At 35.8% G+C, this 19,259-nt stretch overlaps 2 long non-coding RNA genes across 6 annotated transcripts in view; one reads left to right on the top strand and one right to left on the bottom strand.

Moving 5' to 3' along the window:
* The window catches only part of LOC130684566 (uncharacterized), a 207,716-nt gene that overhangs the window by 88,813 nt on the left and 99,644 nt on the right, over window positions 1-19,259 (top strand). The gene's annotated exons all lie outside the window — the stretch shown is intronic.
* LOC130684565 (uncharacterized) overlaps window positions 1-19,259 on the bottom strand; it is a 149,729-nt gene that overhangs the window by 53,713 nt on the left and 76,757 nt on the right. For 4 of the 5 annotated variants that reach the window (XR_008998880.1, XR_008998882.1, XR_008998883.1 and 1 more), the window contains exon 2: window positions 16,011-16,187. This is a non-coding gene — a long non-coding RNA (uncharacterized LOC130684565). Of the gene's footprint in view, window positions 1-16,010; window positions 16,188-16,819; window positions 16,922-19,259 lie in introns of all 5 variants that reach the window. The other variant, XR_008998881.1, reaches the window with a different exon arrangement.

Below are 19,259 nucleotides of genomic sequence, written 5' to 3'. Positions count from 1 at the left end.
TTCAATGGGGCCTGAATTAACCAATTACTAAAATTAGATAAAGTCATTATAAGAAAGAAAGTCACAGACCAATATATCTAAGAACATAGGGGCAAAAATTCTCAATAACTCAGTAACAAAAAAGACAAACAACCCAATTAAAAACTTGTAAAAGGACTTGAACAGACACTTCTCTGAAGGAGATATGCAAATTGGTCAAAAAGCACATGAAAAGATGCTCACCATCATTAATCATTAGGGAAATCAAATCAAAACAATACAATAGCACTCCACACCCATTAGGATGGCTATCATTTTAAAAAATGAAAATAAGTACTAGTGAGGATGTAGAGAATTTGGGACACTTGTACATTGGTGGTGGGAATGTAAATGGTTCAGCTGCTGTGGGAAAAAAATTTGGCAATTTCTCAAAATATCAAACACAGAATTAGCATAAATAAGACCCAGCAATTCTTTTCTTAGGTATACACTCAAAAAATTAAAAACAGGTACTGAAACAAATACTGTACAAGAATGTTCACAGCAGTCCTATTCACAAGAGGTAGAAACAGATAAATGTCCATCAACAAATGAATGTTCAAAAACTGTGAGATATATACACACATGTATATGCATATATCATAGGTTTTTTAAATTATATAAAAATATGCATCCCAGAAAAGGAGTAAAGTACTGATATATTTTATAACATAGATACATCCCAAAAACTAATGAACAAAGTAAAAGAAGTCAGATGCAAAAATCTCACATTTTTTTATTCCATTTATATGGCATATTCAGAATGAGTAATTCCATACTGACAGAAAGCAGACTGGGGATTCTGGGGGCTGGGAATAGGGGGAAATGTGGACGAACTGCTTGATGGCTAGGGCTAGGCGTTTTATTTTGGAGAGATAAAAATGTTTCAGAACTAGATAGAGCTTGTGGTTGCACAACACTGTGAATGTATTAAATGCCAGTGAGTCATTTACTATAAAATGGTTAATATTGTGTTACGTGAATTTCACTTCCACTCAGAGAAGAGCAAGTGTAGCAATGGCTATGATTTTCAATGACGTATGACTTGTCAGGTTTTCAGCTTCATATACCTATCAAGATGCAGGTGGGGGGAAAAAGGAGGAAACCCCAAACAACACCAGCAAAATATAATGATAGTTTATGGCCAAAATCTGAGAGAAGGTAACTCCGAATACAAGGAAGCCAGATTAAATAAAAATTACCCATAGCCTACCTATAATTTGTTTCATAAAATATAGTAGTCCTGCCCCTCCCAAAGAAGGTAGAGAAACCGCTGGCTCACCCTCACACTCTGCCACTGTGATTAAAAACACAGAATCTCTAATACCCTGTACACTAAGGGAGAAAAAGTCAGCACACAGCGTTTTCACTTAAGAAAATGAGTATCTTAAATAAACGAATAAGTTGAGAAGCTTTGGAAGTTTTTCCAAGAATGCAAAACTAAAGTAGAGAATAAAGAGAAACAAAAAGGGCACATTAGATAGCAGATTTAATATGACACTGATGATTTTCTTTAGGAAGAAAGCAAATGAACAGAAGAACAAAAGGACACAGTTGCAAATACTAGAACAAAGTCAGAACAAAATCATCATTCCTTTTGAATTGAAAATTAGAACTACTGCTCTGGCACTACTGAATTGATAAAAAGCAACTTTTCCCATGTGAGATTAAAACTTAAAATTCTGCTCTCCTCTAGGAACTAAAATAGGTTATTATAAAGGAACAGTGATTACAACAGAAGCCATGGCATCGTCAGACTGCTTCTCTACAAGCCAATTGCAGAAAACAATCGCATACTAGAGACTGTGCTTTGAGAAAATGACTTAAGAATGCAATACACCCTGTCATCCATATATAACAGTGACCTAAAGTTACTTTTAAATATAGAATGATTCAAAAATATACAACCCATAGATCCTTTCTGAAACTCATTCAGAGATGAGATGGGAGTCAAAATAATGAAATGAAGCCAATGCCAGCCAGTTAAATAAAAATTTACCTAAATAATTTTCCAAAATCAGGTTTGTAAAATTGACTAGTAGCAACCATACTTTTAAACCATGAATGTAAACGAAGCCAATTAACATAGAAACAGTAATTTAATGGTAATAACTTGGAGTCGAAGTACTGGATTGTAATAAATACACACAGTGGGACACTGGTGTATTACAGTGGGAAAGAAAGAGGACCTGAGAATCAGACTGACTAAGGTCAAATTACTCCATTACTGGACTTCACTTACCTCATCTGAGTCTCAGTTTCCTGATGTATAAAAGGAAATAGACTAGTACTTATCTCAAAATATTGGAGGAAGCATTCAATGAGATAACTTATATAAGTGTCTTAGAATAGAGTAAGTACTCAGTAAAGACTAGCTATTATAGTTGGATTTTAACTTCCTATTAAAACTCCTATTTGAGAAGGATCTTGAAATTTTATTAAGGGATACTGCTTGGTTTCATCCAGATTTGCTGCCTCATTGAGAAGTTACATTTGAGAAGTGTTTGTGGGTCTGAAGTTCTTTATGCATCAACTGAATTTTTTCATCTGGATTTCCTCTAATGCCTCTGTGAAAAGTTGATTTGAGATGTATTGGACTTTTTATTCATGAATACTATTTGGATGCATCTAGATTTGCTCTAACTGTGAAAATTACATCAAGAGTAGGTCTGTATATTTTATTTATAGCCACATCTGGACTATGCTCAGATTCTTCGAAAACATGTTTAGGAAGCATCTCATGGATACTGCTATGCCCATGTGGACATACTTTCATATTAGAAATTACATTTGAAAAATCACACGTGAGTTTGGCTTATATAAACTGCTATTTAAATCCAGATATCAACTCTCTGCAAAAAGTTGCATTAAAGAAGTACCTGAGTTTTTATATATGGATGTAACTTAGTTATAGTTAGAAAATATATATTTGCTCAGAGTCAGAGAAATCTAAATTCAAACCTGGAATTTCTGTCCTTAGGAAGGTGTGTTTGTCAAGGTAGAAGAATAGAACATGTTTTACTTAGCAGTTAATTAGCTTGATACATGACTTCTAGATATTTAGACTTACGGTAGACACATCTCCACTTGTATTTTTGCCCTGGACTCCAGGGCAAAATTTTTTTTTTTTTTGAGCCCACACTCTTTATTAACAGTTATGGTCAGAAAAGCCGACAAATGTTGAGCTTGGTGATCTGGTATCTTGGGGGGAGGGGCCTCAAGGACTGTTTTTCTTCAGAAGGGAGACCATCTAATTCCATCCCCCCATTGCCCCTGCCTCAGAGGAGTGGAGAGCTCAAAGAGAACACACCCAGTGGATGGGAAGGGCCCAGGGGCATTCTCAAGGGAACCTGTTCCAATCCAGTGAGTCCGCCTGAGAGAAGCACCATCCGCAGCGCTTGTCTGTCACTGGAATCCATTTTGTTCTCCTTTCACTCTGGCAGGAAAGGGGCTTGAACTGGTTGGTGGTGGCCCAAGGCTGAGGGCTCAAGTGTGAAGCCAGCACTCTCCAAAGCACTGTCCTTTTAAACAGTCACCCAGCAGTCTTTCAGGCAACCAGGACAATCACTGTGATAAACAGTTCAGTCATTCAAGTCTTTCCAGGAAAGTCATTAAATCTCAACAGCAAGACTAGAGCTGACCGAGGAGAGTGTTTAGTGAAACAGGAAGAGAACAGTGAAGAAATCACCCAGAGTGAAGCACAGAGAGAGAGAGAGAGACAGAAAGCATGGCAGAATTCAGTGAGCTTCATTCCCAGAAAGTGAGAATGAGGAAAATGGGGGAGAAGCAATATTTGAGGAAAGAATAGGTGAGAATTTTCCAAAAATGAAGGAAGTCCTGGGTCATGAAATTCAAAAGTTGAAAAAGCACACCTAAATCCCAAGAAGAAATGGGATAAACAAAAGAAGAGAGCGTAACTAGCCACATCCCAGATCAAGAGAGTTCTGGCTGCAACATGGGAAGGCTACCGTCAAAGAACTCACTGCATTCTGTGACAAGGCTCTCTCCCATCTCCCTTCTAGATTACAGGCTCCTTGAGGGCAGGGTTCTTTCCAGTACATAATATACTGTTAATATCTCCTTGATGCCAAAATGACTACAAGAATAAATGCATGCAATATATTTATATTCACATGAAAGGATTTTAAAAGAGAAAACAAAATAATATAGAAATAATATCATACAAATCAAGTATCCATGGGTAAGACATTTCTCTTTGGACATGTTTCTTCATCTGTGTAAAATAAAGGAGTTATCTCAATGACACTAGATACAAAAGCCACTAACAACTATTACAGATACTATAACTAGAGTACTATTTTTTGAAATGTCTACATTAAAAAACAAATGTGGGCAGCTTTCTATTTTCACAGAAAAACCTGAGAAATTATCTGCCTTGTAGCTGTTTAATTCACAAAGAACAGCTATAAGAGAATAGTGACAACTAACAAACTATAATCACTGAGTCCTGCAGTGGTACCAAGACAAACGTATTCATGCACCACCATTACTTAATTCCTTTGCAATACACTAATGCAAAATACAAATACTTCTCCTCCCCTGTAACTACACTAGATTGCTGGTTTTACCTATATTACATGGACCCTTATCTAGCAAAAACTCTCACTAAACCAACATCACAGAGGTCAGCTACAGTCATTCTGCACATTCTTGCATCTCCATATCTAAGAAACAGCAAACCATAAGACTTATGTAAGAATTCGCTGGGAAAGGTAAGCCAGTAATATACAAAACAGTCAGAACCAATACTATCGGCTTTTGACTAGGAATATTTAAAATGGCAAAACTTCAAAGTTGCACATAATTTTATTTGCATTTAAACTCAAACTCTATGTATGCAAAAGAAAATATAACAGTTCAAACTGATTATTATTTAATGTGTGATAATAGCACATTCTTTTTTATCTCTAGAAAACCATCCAAACTTACTTCTTCATCCTCAAAGAAACCAAGCCTGACAAGGCAGAAAACAACCATTTAGAAAAGAATTAGTCATATTTGGTTCTTAAACAGCAAGTGTGCAATAGCTTTCTTTGCTATAGCTTTTTTGAGCAAACTGGAGTAGCTCCCAGTATGTTACAGTGATAGATGTGATCACCAGACAGGATAAAATGCTTAGAAGCAGATTTGAAAAAAAATCACTCCAGGGACCAAGTAAAAGTAAACAGATGACAAAAGAAATCCTGGTTTCTAGGTTTGAGAATAGTGATCTCTTGGGGATCTTGCAGGAGGTAAAGTAGATAGATGATTCAATAAGTCATACAAATGATCTCACAGAGGGTGACAACTAACCAAAGATTGATCTTTAAGAGGCATATTTTAAAGATATATATTCATCTCTTCAATTTAAACATACTTCTTTGAAGAAACTAGAAATGCTCCAAAAGAGAACAACCAGAATGTTGAGAGACTCAACTTTATAATACATGAAAAAAAGGATTTTTACACTCCTGCAGAGTAAGACTGAAAATCTCTTGAAGAAAAAGGTAGGGCTATCAATAAGAGAAAGCCACAGTTTGTTCTTATAGCAGACCTCACATCTCTGGTAATCCAAAAAAGAATAGAACTGCCTTTGGAAGTAGTGGAAATGTCTTAATGGGGCCCCAAGAACAAGCCAGCCATGATGATACACAGCAGGTTCAAGCAATAAACTGGAAATTGGGCTACATGGTTCTGGAGATTCAGGGATGTTAAAACACAGATTGCTTTCTTCAAATTTCTTATGTTAGGTTTTTATGATTAAATGGGAATAATTTATCTAATAGAGAAAAGAGAATACTTATTACAAGGTAAAAGTATTTAGTGAGTATGCCTCAAAATACTGTTATCAACTTGAACAATTATGAGGCCATCTTTTCAGAAGATGTCAAGTAAAGATGAGTACAGTATTGGCTGCCAACATTCATATATTTTCATAGCCAATATAATGTGTTTAGATGATGATCATCCTGTTGCTTCATGGTAAAATCCCCTTGTTGACCTCAGAAGCAAGATGGTGAGGCCAGTGGGGCTGGAAACAGGGCTGTTTATAAGTATATAACAGAAAATACCACTCTTCATTTTTCCATGGAAATTACTGTTTACATGTAAGCAAATCTCTGAATTACCTATTTGCTTATCCTCTTAGAGGGATACTGTGATATGGACCAGTTCTTTCAGTATCCATACCAGTTTCATTTTAAATGGGTTTATGGCAGAAAGTTAAAAAATGTATTTTCTGGACAACCTTGTAATATGGGCTCCACACACAATTAAGTTGCATTAATCCATTACACTCACACTCAAAGTCTATTTGGAGATGAGACAGGGAGAGGAAAGTTGAGGGAAGAGTAACTACTTTGCTCAACCAGCACATGGCAGAAGTGATAGAGCCAGCACCTCCTTCCTAACTAAGCAGTCTGCAGCAGCAGTGACAGCTTTTCCAACCATGGTAAAGACACAGATTTTTTTCACTAGAAGTGACTATGGCAACTTTCTCATTTGTCAGTTCCTAATCTCAGCAGAGCAGTTCAGGGGTGCTGGGATTTAGCTATTCTGGGAAACCCAATGAAGGCCTGCTCCTCCAGCCTTTCAATTACTTGCAAGAATCTACTTTCCTGTGTTAAATCCCTCTCCTTAAGCTATTTGGAAATGATACTGTTGCTTCTGTGGAACCTGTTAATAACAGGGTGAAATGGACACTGTTCTGAGTTAGAAAAAAATTTACATATACTGTCAACCTAAGTGTAATTCTAAACACTGAGTTGATGGCCAAATACAAAATTGTCTCTTAGACTTCTTAAAATACACGTTAATAATCCTCCTTAAATGCACAGAAGGACATTTTAAAATAAGCCTAAGGATATGCAAAAACATCAAATGATGGGGAAAGGGGACAGCAGAATAAGAAAAACACAGACTTTTTTAATTGGTGAAATTAGTTGTACAAAAAAGAAAAGAATGGGAAAGGAATGAAGAAAAATCTTAGGATAATCAAATGGAAATGTATTCAAGATACTACAACTATGCTAAAATTTGATTTAAGTCTATAAAGATATGTACCACTTGCTATCTTTATTTTTTATTTTTTAGTAAATTTTTAGTTCAATTTGGATCTTGCGATCAAAAAGTTGAACAGAGACATGGAAGGTATAAAAAAAAAATCCAAACTGCACTTTTGGAGATGAAAACTACACTGTATTGGAAATGAAAAATACAGTAGTTAGAATTAACAGCAGACTAGAGACTGAAAAAGAAAAGACTAATGAACTTATAAACACAGTAATTAGAATGATCTAAAACACAAAGAAAAAAATAAAAATTTTTAAATATTGAAAATGCAACACTGGGAAATTTTAAGCCAGTTAATGTGTATAATGGAGTCCCCAGAGAAGGGAGTGCACCAAAAAAAACTGAAAACTATTACAAATTCAATGTAAACTGTAAAACCACAGATCCACAAAGCTCAATAAACCCCAAACACAAGAAACAAAGAAAACAAAGAAAGAAAAAAAAAGAAATCTGAAAGAAGTCATTACCTGCAAAGTCACACTACATGAAATATTAAAGTAAGCCTTTCACACAGAGGGAAAATGGCTCTACTCAGACAGATAACATCAAAAATGGTAGTTACTTTATATAAGGGTAAAAAGATATTTTTCTTATTATTTCAATCCCTTTTAAAAGCGTTTTAAAATGATAATATTGTACCCTGGGGCTTATGACACATATCTAAGAAAAATTCATGACAACAATAACATAAAGGCCCAGAGGGGAGAAGTGAAAGTATACTATTCTAAGGTTCTTAAAGTATACTTGTAGTGTGTAATATCACTTGAAGGTAGACAGTGACAAGTTAAAGATGTATACTATAAACCCTAAAAAAAAAAAAAAAAAGATAAAATAAAAAATGACTAAAATAAAGCTTATAAGCCAACAAAGAAAAAAACATCTTACAAAGCACTTAACTAATTTTATAAAGGCAGAAAGGAATGAAAAGGGAACAAAGATGGGACAAATAGTAAATAGGAAGACTTAGCCTCAAGGTATCAATAATCTCATTAGATAGAAATGGTCTTAATATCTAACTAGAGAGCAGAGATTGCCAGGCTGGAAAAAAAGATCCAACCATATACTGTTTAACTTAAGAGCACTTTAAATATAAAGATACAATAGGTTAAAAGTAGAAAGAAAAGGTGATACCATACAACACTAATCAAAAGAAAGCTGTAGTGCCTATATTATTACCCAGGTAGACTTCAGAGTAAAGAATACCATCACCAGGGGTAAAGATAATCATTTCATAATAGCAAGGGGGTTAATTTATCAGAAGACCAAGCAAATCCTAAATGTTTACAAACTTCATAACAGAGAATCAAATACACACAGAAAAATTGGTATTAACTATAAGGAGAAACAGACAAATCCACAATTACAGTCAGCAGTTTCACTACCACTCTTAACTAATAGAACAACTAGATGGCAAGGATTTAGTACACCTGAAAAACACTATCTGCTTGACCTCATTGACATTTATAGAACACTCTGTACAACAATAAAGGAACACATATTCTTCTAAAGTGTACACAAAACATTTACAAAAAGAGACCATATTCTGTGCCATGATAAAAGCTTCAACAAATTTAGAAGAATTAACTTATTCAAAATATTTTCAGACCACAACGGAATTAAATTAGAAATAAATAAGAACAAGATCTCTGGGAAGCCCAGGAATTTTGAAAATTAAATAACATACTTAAAAATAACCCATGGAATCAAAGACTAAATCAAAAGGGAAATAAGGAAGTATTTTGAACTGAATGAAAATGAAATTCAACAGCAGAATTTGTGGGATGCCACAAAAGCAGAACTTGGGAAATTTATAATCACAAATACCTATGTTAGAAAATAAGGATCTCAAATAACCTTGGTTTTTCTACCTTAACAAGCTAGAGAAGAATAAACCCAACTGAAAGGAAACAGAAGAAATAATAAATATCAAAGGAGAAGCCAAAGTAATAGAAACCTGAATGACAATAGAGAAAAACTTTGAAACCCAAGAATACTTTGAGAAGATTAATAAAATTGATGAATCTCTGGCCAGATGATCAGGGAAAAAAAAAAAGAGTAGACAGAAATGAACAGTATCAAGAGTCAGAGTGATGTCATCTCAACAGATTCTAAAGGTACTAGAAGGATGAGTGCTATATGCTTAAAGTTTGTGTCCCTATAAAATTCATATTCATATACTGAAATCCTAATGTCCATTGTGATAGTATTACGAATTGGGACATTTGACAGGCAATTAGGTCATGAGGGAGAGCTCTTATGAATGGATTAATGTTCTTAATAATCCATTAATAAATCTAATAATAAAGATGCCTTAGAGATATCTCTTACCCCCTTTCCACCACGTAAGGATACAAAAAGCTGTCTGTGACCTAAAAGAGAGCCCTTGAGTGATCATGCTTACATTCTGATCTGGGACTTCCAGCCTCCAGAACTGTGAGAAATAATTTTCTATTGCTTATAAGTTATCCAGTCTGAGATTTTGTTATAGAAGCCGGGAACAGACTAAAACAATAAGGGGACATTTTATAAACAATTTTATACCAATGAAAGCAACCGATTCCATGAAAGACACAAACTATCAAAGTGCATTAAGAAAAAGATAACCTAAATAGCCTTATATTAATGACAGATATTGAGATTGTAGTTTAAAGCTTTCTCAAAAAATTTTCCAGATCCAGATGGCTTCACTGGTTAATGCTACAAAACCTTAAGGAAGAAATAATAACACCAATTCTATTTAAACTCTTCTAACATATTGAGCAGGAGGAAACAATTCCCTAATCACTGAGTGAGGCTAGCAGTACCCTCATAACAAAATCAGACAAAGGCATTACAATCAAAGAACACTACAGACCAATATCCCTTTTGAATATAGATATAAATTCTATCTATTTTGAACATAGACAAAATTCTAGCAATTCAAATCCAACCATGTATAAAAGGGATAATATATTATAACCAAGTGTGGTTTATATGTGAAATGTAGGGTGGCTTAACATTCAAAAAAATCAACCAGAGCACTTTGCTTTTAATAAAAAACTGTTGATTAATTTTATGTGTCAACTTGACTGGATCAAGGGATGCCAAATAGCTGCTAAAGCATTATTTCTAGGTGTGTCTTTGAGAGTGTTTCCGAAAAAAATCAGCATTTCCATCAAAAGAAGATGATCTTCACCAATGTAGGTGGGCAACATCCAATCCATTGAGGACCTGAAATAGAACAAAAAAGGCAAAAGGTGGATTTGCTCTGTCTGCTTGAATTGGGACATCCATCTTCTACAGCCACTGGATATCTGGTTCCGGTTCTCAGGTCCTCAGATTCAGGCCTTTGGAAGCAGACTGGGAACGTACAATCATCTGCTTCCGAAATTCCCTTTGGACTCATCCTGAATTATACCACCAGCCATCCTGGTTCTCCAGTTTGCAGATAGCAGGTAGTGAAATTTCTCAGCCTCCACAATCACATGGACCAATTCCTATAATAAACTTCCTCTTATGTACTGTTTCTCTGGAAATCCCTGATGCATACACAAAACACAAAATAAAAACCATATGATCATCTCAACAAACTGACAAGAACACTTGGCACATAATGACCCCATCCAAACCCGCACAAGAGACAAACAAACAGAAGCATAGTTTCTAACTTCTCACAGCTGTGTCCCTAGGATGACAATTATAATACTCTTACATTCCTGGCTAGGAAAACTCAAGGTGGCTAAAAGAATGTGCTGTTTGTTCCAGCCAACACCTGAACATAGAGCCCCTGTCTCCCAACCTCTGTGGGGAAATAGGAGCCTGACTTCAGGAAGTGCTAGTCAGCAAACCCAGATCTGGCTCAATCACACTAACCAAAATTCTTTCCAGCTTTTCATAAACTCCTACAACTCTGACCTTGCCCAAGCCCCCATCATTTCCCCATTCCTTTTTCTACCCTACTCCCTCATTCTCCTTTTAAAACATCCTAGCTAGCTTTATACAAAAAGAAGATGAGTTCAGTTCACATTGGACTCTCTTCCCTACTGTAATAGTTATTACTGAACAAAATCCATCTTTACTGCTCTAACTCATGCACAGTTTTATCTTTAATAAGACACAGAAAAGGCATTTGACAAAGCCCACGATCTATTCCTGACCAAACTCTCAGAAAACTAGAAACAGAGGGGAACTTTTTCAACTTATTAAAGGGTATCCACATGAAACATACAACTAACATCATACTTACTATTGAAAAACTTAGTACTTTCCTCTTAAGATCAGGACCAACAAAAGAATGTCTGTTCTCACCATTTTTGTTCAGTATAGTACTGGAGCTTTTCACTTAGGGCAGTAAGAGGGAGGGAGGGATCCAGGTAGAAAAGGCAGCATAAAACTATCTTTATTCATAGATGACATGATTGCCTATGTAGAAAATTCAACGGTATCTACAAAAAAGCTACTAAAACTAGTAAGTTGAATTTGGCAAAATTGAAAGATACAAGATCAATACACAAAAATCAATTTATTTTTAAGTCTATTCCTGTTCTATTTATTATGTGATTTTCTTTCTACTAATGGTTATTATGAAAGAGATACAGCTTTTTGTCAGAATTTCAGAAAACACAAAATCCAAACAAAACAATCCAGGACATCTTACTACACTGATGCACAGCAACTACAGTGGGGTGTGAAGGGGAACCGGATAATGTGGGTGAATGTAGCAACCACAAAGTTGCTCATGTGAAACCTTCATAAGATTGCATATCAATGATACCTCAAAAAAAAAAAAAATCCATGAACTCACGACATAGAAGGAACTACTTTTAATATTTTGATTTATTGTAAAAGCTTTTCAAGGAATTTACTTTAAAAAGCTTTTCTTTAGGTTAAAAAAATATAACATAACAAGATCAAAGCCATTTTTTTTTGGTATCATTAATCTACAGTTACATGAGCAAGATTATGGCCACCAGACTTCCCCCATCATCAAGTCCCCACCACCCACCCCACTATAGTCACTGTTCATTAGAGCAGAAAGATGCTATAGAATCACTACTTGCCTTGTGTTGTACAGCCCTCCCTGTGACCCCCTCCCCCACATTATGTCTGCTAATCGTAATGCCCCATTTTCCCCTTTTCACCCTTGTCCCTCCCTTTCCACCCATCCTCCCCAGTCCCTTTCCCTTGGGTAACTGTTAGTCCATTCTTGAGTTTTGTGAGTCTGCTGCTGTTTTGTTCCTTGAGTTTTTTTCTTTGTTCTTATACTCCACATGAGTGAAATCATTTGATACTTTTTTTATTCTGCCTGGCTTATTTCACTAAGCATAATACCCTCTAGCTCCATCCATGTTGTTGCAAATGGTAGGATTTGTTTTCTTCTTATGGCTGAATAATATTCCATTGTGTATATGTACCACATCTTCTTTATCCATTCATCTACTGATGGACACTTAGGTTGCTTCCATTTCTTGGCTATTGTAAATAGTGCTGCAATAATCATAGGGGTGCATATATCTTTTTCAAACTGGGCTGCTGCATTCTTAGGGTAAATTCCTAGGGGTGGAATTTCAGGGTCAAATGGTATTTCTATTTTTGGTTTTTTGACAAACCCCCATACTGCTTTTCACAATGGTTGAACTAATTTACATTCCCACCAGCAGTGTAGGAGGGTTCCCCTTTCTCCACATCCTTGCCAACATTTGTTGTTGTTTGTCTTTTGGATGGTGGCCATCCTTTCTGATATCAGGTGATATCTCATTGTGGTTTTTATTTGCATTTCTCTGATGAGTAGTGATGTGAAGCAACTTTTCATGTGTCTGTTGGTCATCTGAATTTCTTCTTTGGAGAAGTGTCTGTTCAGCTCCTCTGCCCATTTTTTCATTGGATTATTTGCTTTTTGTTTCTTGAGGTGTGTGAGCACTTTATATATTTTGGATGTCAACCATTTATCGGATATGTCATTTATGAATATATTCTCCCATGCTGTAGGATGTCTTTTTGTTCTATTGATGGTGTCCTTTGCTGTACAGAAGCTTTTCAGCTTAATATAGTCCCACTTGTTCATTTTTGCTTTTGTTTCCCTTGCTTGGGGAGATATGTTCATGAAGAAGTTGGTCATGATTAGGTCCAAGAGATTTTTGCCTATGTTTTTTTCTAAGAGTTTTATGGTTTCATGACTTACATTCAGGTCTTTGATCCATTTCAAATTTACTTTTGTGTATGGGGTTAGAGAATGATCCAGTTTTATTCTTTTACATGTAGTTGTGCAGTTTTGCCAACACCAGCTGTTGAAGAGGCTGTCATTTCCCCATTGTATATCCATGGCTCCTTTATCGTACATTAATTGACCATATATGTTTGGGTTAATGTCTGAAGTCTCTATTTTGTTCCACTCGTCTATGCATCTGGTTCTTGTGCCAGTACCAAATTGTCTTGATTACTGTGGCTTAGTAGCAGAGCTTGAAGTTGGGAAGTGAGATCCCCACTGCTTTATTCTTCCTTTTCTGGATTGCTTTGGTTATTCGGGGTCTTTTGTAGTTCCATATGAATTTTAGTTAGAACTATTTGTTCTAGTTCATTGAAGAATGCTGTTGGTATTTTGACAGGGATTGCACTGTATCTGTAGATTGCTTTAGGCAGGATGGCAATTTTGACAATATTAATTCTTCTTAGCCAAGAGCATGGGATAAGTTTCCATTTGTTAGTGTCCCCTTTAATTTCTCTTAAGAGTGTCTTGTAGTTTTCAGGGTATAGGTCTTTCACTTCCTTGGTTAGTTTACTCCTAGGTATTTTATTCTTTTTGATGCAATTGTGAATGGAATTGTTTTCCTGATTTCTCTTTCTGCTAGTTCATCGTTAGTGTATAGGAAATCAACAGATTTCTGTGTGTTAACTTTGTATCCTGCCACTTGGCTGAATTCAGATATTAGTTCTAGTAGTTTTGGGGTGGAGTCTTCAGGGTCTTTTATGTACAATATCATTGCTGTAGGGTTTTATATCAAAAAAGAATCTCTCTTCCGGGCCTAAAATGTTGGGCATCTTCTTTTCTCTATTCCAAACAAGCATGTTTAAGTTCCTCAAATGCATACCAAAAAGTTCCCACCATCTGATGTCCAAATGTGACATTACAACTAGCAGCCTCAACTACCAAGTAGGCTGCACCCTAAAATGTTCTATTTAGAGGTATTTACAACTCCATTTGGGCTAAGGAGGACTACAAGAAAAGACTATTAACTGAAATGAAGACTATTAAATGAAAATTGAGAGAATATGGGAAACATATTTGGGGGTATTCTCCTGTCCCCAGCAAATTAAGAAGAACTAATACTGAAAATACTACATCCAGAAATCATCTACCCCAACACCACCCCTTGTCAGCATTCAACCAATGCTGACTATATTTCTAAGAGCTCAGCAAAACAGAAAGGGTGAAGACTGACAATACAACTGAAAAAAGGAACACACAAACTAAGAATATGGAGACCTCTTTTAATTTATATAGCACCTTTTCATATTCCATTGTCCATGTACTTCTAGAACTATAATAGATTTCATTTTGTTTTCTCTATTTAGTAATGGAAAAAATGGTATCGCATCAACTATGATGATTCAATTTCAAACAAGACTTATCAATTCTTGATTTAACAAGGATTCTTTAGAGGCTTGGAGAAAACTCAGTTTAACTATAAAATAGGAGTGCTATGAGAACTAATGAGCAATGTTTGTAAAGCACATTGTAAAGGCAAGGAAAAAAGCAGGAGTCATCTCTGATTACTCCCTGATGCTCCCCACATGCAATTATCAAGCCCAGTGCATTAATAAAGTAAACATCTTTCTATCCCCACTGCCCCTGTCTTAGATGAAGTCACCTTCACCTTTTCCCTAGGCCAGGGATCAACAAATCACACCCACAGGCTAAATCTGTTCTGTCACCTGTTTTTGTAAATATAAAGTTTTACTGGACTACAGTCATGCCCATTTATTTATGTTTCTTTGACTCTTTTCACACTATGATGTCAGAGTTGAAGAGATGTAACTGACAGGCCTGTAAAGTCTAAAATATTTGTTATTTGGCCCTTTACAGAAAAGATTTGCCGAACCTGGCCTACATGTGTTAAATAATTCTCTTAACTAGTCTCCCTATCAACCATTCCATTCACTTTCTAAACTGCAGCCTGGATAATAGTTTTAAGAATACAAATCTTATCAACCATCTGCAAAGAAAAACCTAAACTCCTTAAGGTAACTCCTGTAACTTTTCCAAATTCCTATCTTGCTGCTATCCAATTTGACCTTTATGTTCTAGTTATTCTATTGTAACCTCTTCAAATTCATCTTGTTCTAGCCTTGGGCACTGAGCAGGTAATGTTTCCCCCAAATGGGACACTCCACATTTCTCCTTGCCAAGTTCTCCACGTAAATGTCATTTTCTCCAGGAAGCCATTTCTGACCCATGGATGGGATTAGGCGGTCCTGTACTTCCTCCATCACTGACCTTTTTAGGCTCTAATGCATATTTGTAAGGCCAGATCAAGAGCCATGAGGGCAGAGATAGGCTCTGTGATGTTAACAATGATACCCTTGTAGCAAGCAAAGACCAGTATGTACAAAGCACTCATAACATTTCTGTTGAAATAAATTTATCCTTTGCATCATGTTGAGAATCCAAAGAAATTTTTCTCAGTGATTTACTAGAAATAATCATATAGATTTAACTAATGAAGATACATAAGTCATGTGTTAACTATGGAAGAATATGTTGATATCCAATCTGAACACCTAGAAACCTACAGAGAGATAGCTTCTTCTGAGCAAACCTATTTATGCCATATGCTTTTTTAGTATATTATCAGAGAAAACCTTGATCCTCAGAGCTGATCATTCTAGACCATATTCAGTGAAAATGACAAAAATAATGAAACTAAGAAGTTTAGTTTAGTTACCTGCTCTTCCCTCTCCTTTTCTTTGGTCTTACTTCTATAGACTCTAGCAAAGGAGGCATCCTGGGATGGAATGGCAGAGATCTGATGCAGTGGCATGCTCATCCCAGCCTCCTGTCTGGTCTTCTTTACAGAAGAGAGTCTCCAGTGGTAGAGTCATTTTGGGCCATGGACTTCAAACTGAGATAAAAAAGACAAAACATAATAGAGCTAAAACACTTAAAAATTTTCAACAGTGAGATTAGCATTTTTTATTTATACTCATATTTATATTTAATAAGTTACAATGCCTGACATACTTAGTCTTCAAGAATGATAGAAGATGAGTATCTATGGGTGAAATGGTAACTCTGTTCTCATGTAATAAGATGGGAGCACCTGAAAGAGGCTAATAGATCAGGTACATATATAATCAGATACTAAGTTTCCATTGGCCACTCAGGTTTTGAATACAGCACTGTCATATTCTATTTTAGAATATTTTTGAACTTTTTTCCTTAACCAAGGATTCATTCTGATATAAATAGTGATTTTTCCTTAAAACTGCTGGCTTGAGTTCGCATAATGGTAAGGTTAACGGTTAAGTCTAAAATAAATATAAGAGATCTATAATCCATTTTTAACCTTCTAAAAGTCTACTCTCTAGACTAGTTGTTGGCAAAGTTTTCCTGTAAAGAGCCAGATAGTAAATACTTTTAGGCATTGTGGGACATATTTGTTACAAATAAATTCTGCCATTTTAGTGTGCAAGCAGCCACAGTGAGTATGTAAATGTAATGAGAATGGTTATGTTCCAACAAAACTTTACTTACAGAAGCAGGTGGCAGGCTAGGGGTGAGAATTCAGTAATATGGGTAACTGCTGAACCACTGTGTTGTATATTGAACCCAATAGAAGATTGTGTATCAGTGATACTTCAATTAAAAAAAAAAAGAAAAAATATGTTAATGTTAGCATATAATGGGTTTATTGTTACTTTAAGTGAATTAAATATTTTTTACAGTTAAAAAAATAAAGCAGGTAGCAGGCTACATTTGGCCCATAGGCCTATAGGTGGCTAATCCTTACTCAAAAGGATTTCCAGGTAAAATGAGAGTATCATGGACATTCTGGGACCAGGAAAAGGCTGCCCTTACATAAAAGAGTAGTGTCTGAATAAGGTATATTCAGTAATTCCAGGTACCTCTGCCCTTTTTCTGGTTTTCTCCTACACTTCTCCAAAGTGCCTAATAATTGAATTGTGTGTTCTCTCTCTCCCCACCCCACTGAGATCTATGAAACTGTATACAAAACCACTTAAATATAAATTATCCATAAGGTTTAACATAGTAATGTTTCATGCTTTTTTAATCTTAACAAAGGATGGAAGCCTTAAGCCAAAAGAAAGAATCTCTAATTTGGGCATTTTTCATTTATTTTTAGCCATGTATTTGTGGGGGGGGGGGGCAGTAGGCAAGGAGGGTAAAAAACAGTGGCTGACAACCCTAAGGTCACATCTGACAAGGAGCCATTTATTCCACCTCTCCCCAAAACCTGCTCTGGACCAAAGGTAAGTGTTTGGGCAGATAGTCCCACCTCTAACAGTATTATTAACCAATCTGAAGAGCAACAGACCTCACAAACTGGATTTCTTTCACAGGTCTCTCTGATCAACAGGCAAACAGGAAGAAACAAGAAACTGGAAGGGATCAACATATATAAGCAAATCAGCTAAAAGAGTATTCTGTTTTAAAAAGTCTAGTTTTATAATAGATGGGTGATCACTGACAACCAACGTAACAGGAAAAGAGTGTAGGTGATATCACTGTCTAGATATTATAATCAGTAATAAATAAAATATTAGCATCTAGATATGATACATGGCCTACTCTACTTCAAACCTCTGATGAGGCTGAAACAAGATGGAGCGCTGTGCTCAACAATGGTTGGAGTCCCTGTGTTGACGTGACAGGAACCACCAGGCACTTCCTGCTGAGCTGTCTTACCCTTCCTAAGAGATCGTAGCAGTTGAAGATGAGCATTTTATCACTGATGCATTAAAGTCCTCTTTTACAGATGACAAACTCCATCTGCTCTCTTGAAATACTTAGCCAAACTAACCATGCCCAGAGTGCCACATCATGCCCACAGCTGCCTTCGGTGCTCTGGTATCATCATTATTACATCATTGGTACATGGCCATGACCATTCTGGGGAGGACCATTTATGTCAGAGAAATACAAAAGTGAGAGTGTTTTAAATTTATTGCAGTGTCTGAAGGACCTCCCTCCTTACAGCCATTTAAACTGCTATTATGATATGTTCCCCATCTCCAGGTAATAGGCCTGAAAGTTTACCTGAAGCAATCCCTCTCCTATGTTAGACATATTTAGAATAAAAATGATAATTTAAAAAACCAAACTACAAAACAGACCATGGCACTTTTTAAACAAAGACTCACATGAAATGAGTAAAGCAAATGTCACTTGTACTATTTCTCTGTGTAATTTCCAAAAACCGTTTTTATCGATTCATCTTTAATTAAAAGCAATAATTAATCCTCTGCACTATGCCTGACAATCCAGATCTGAGGTCAGCAATTCCACTAAAGCTAACTTGCAAAATACAACACACCAAATATGAAAATCCATATTTAGAAGAACTGGACTCACAAAGCTGGCTGTTTAAAAGTATGGAAATGGATATGGCATGTTCATGGATCAAAAGACTACTATTGTTAAGATGGAAATTCTAACAAAACCGATCTACAGATAAAGTAATCCCTATAAAAAACCCAGCTGACTTCTTTGCAGAAACTGGTAAGATGATCCTAAAATTCGTATGGAAATTCAAGAGACACAGAATACAGAAAACAATCTTGAAAATACCAAGGTTGGAGAACACCTATTTCTCAATTTCAATCTTACCACAAAGGAATAGTAATCCAGACACTGTGGAACTGAATAAGATAGATACATAGAGCAATAGGACAGGACTTAAGAGTAAAAAAATAAACCCATGTATCTATTGACTTTGCAGAAAGAATACCAAGACCATTCAATGGGGAAAGAGTAGTCTTTCAACATGCAAAAGAATGAATTTAGATCCCTACCTCACACACACACACACACACACAAAAAAAACAAAAAACTAAACACCAACAAAATTAACTTTTGTGCTTCAACAGATACCATCAAAAAGTAAAAAGACAACCACAGGAGAGAATAAATTTTTTTGCATATCATATAAGGGACTTTTATCTAGAAAATATAA

Source organism: Manis pentadactyla, chromosome 8 (genome assembly GCF_030020395.1).
Source record: "Manis pentadactyla isolate mManPen7 chromosome 8, mManPen7.hap1, whole genome shotgun sequence".
Classification (NCBI taxonomy): Eukaryota; Metazoa; Chordata; class Mammalia; order Pholidota; family Manidae; genus Manis; species Manis pentadactyla.
The sequence above is the reverse complement of the archived record's forward strand: the minus strand, read 5'-3'. Positions and strand labels throughout refer to the sequence as shown.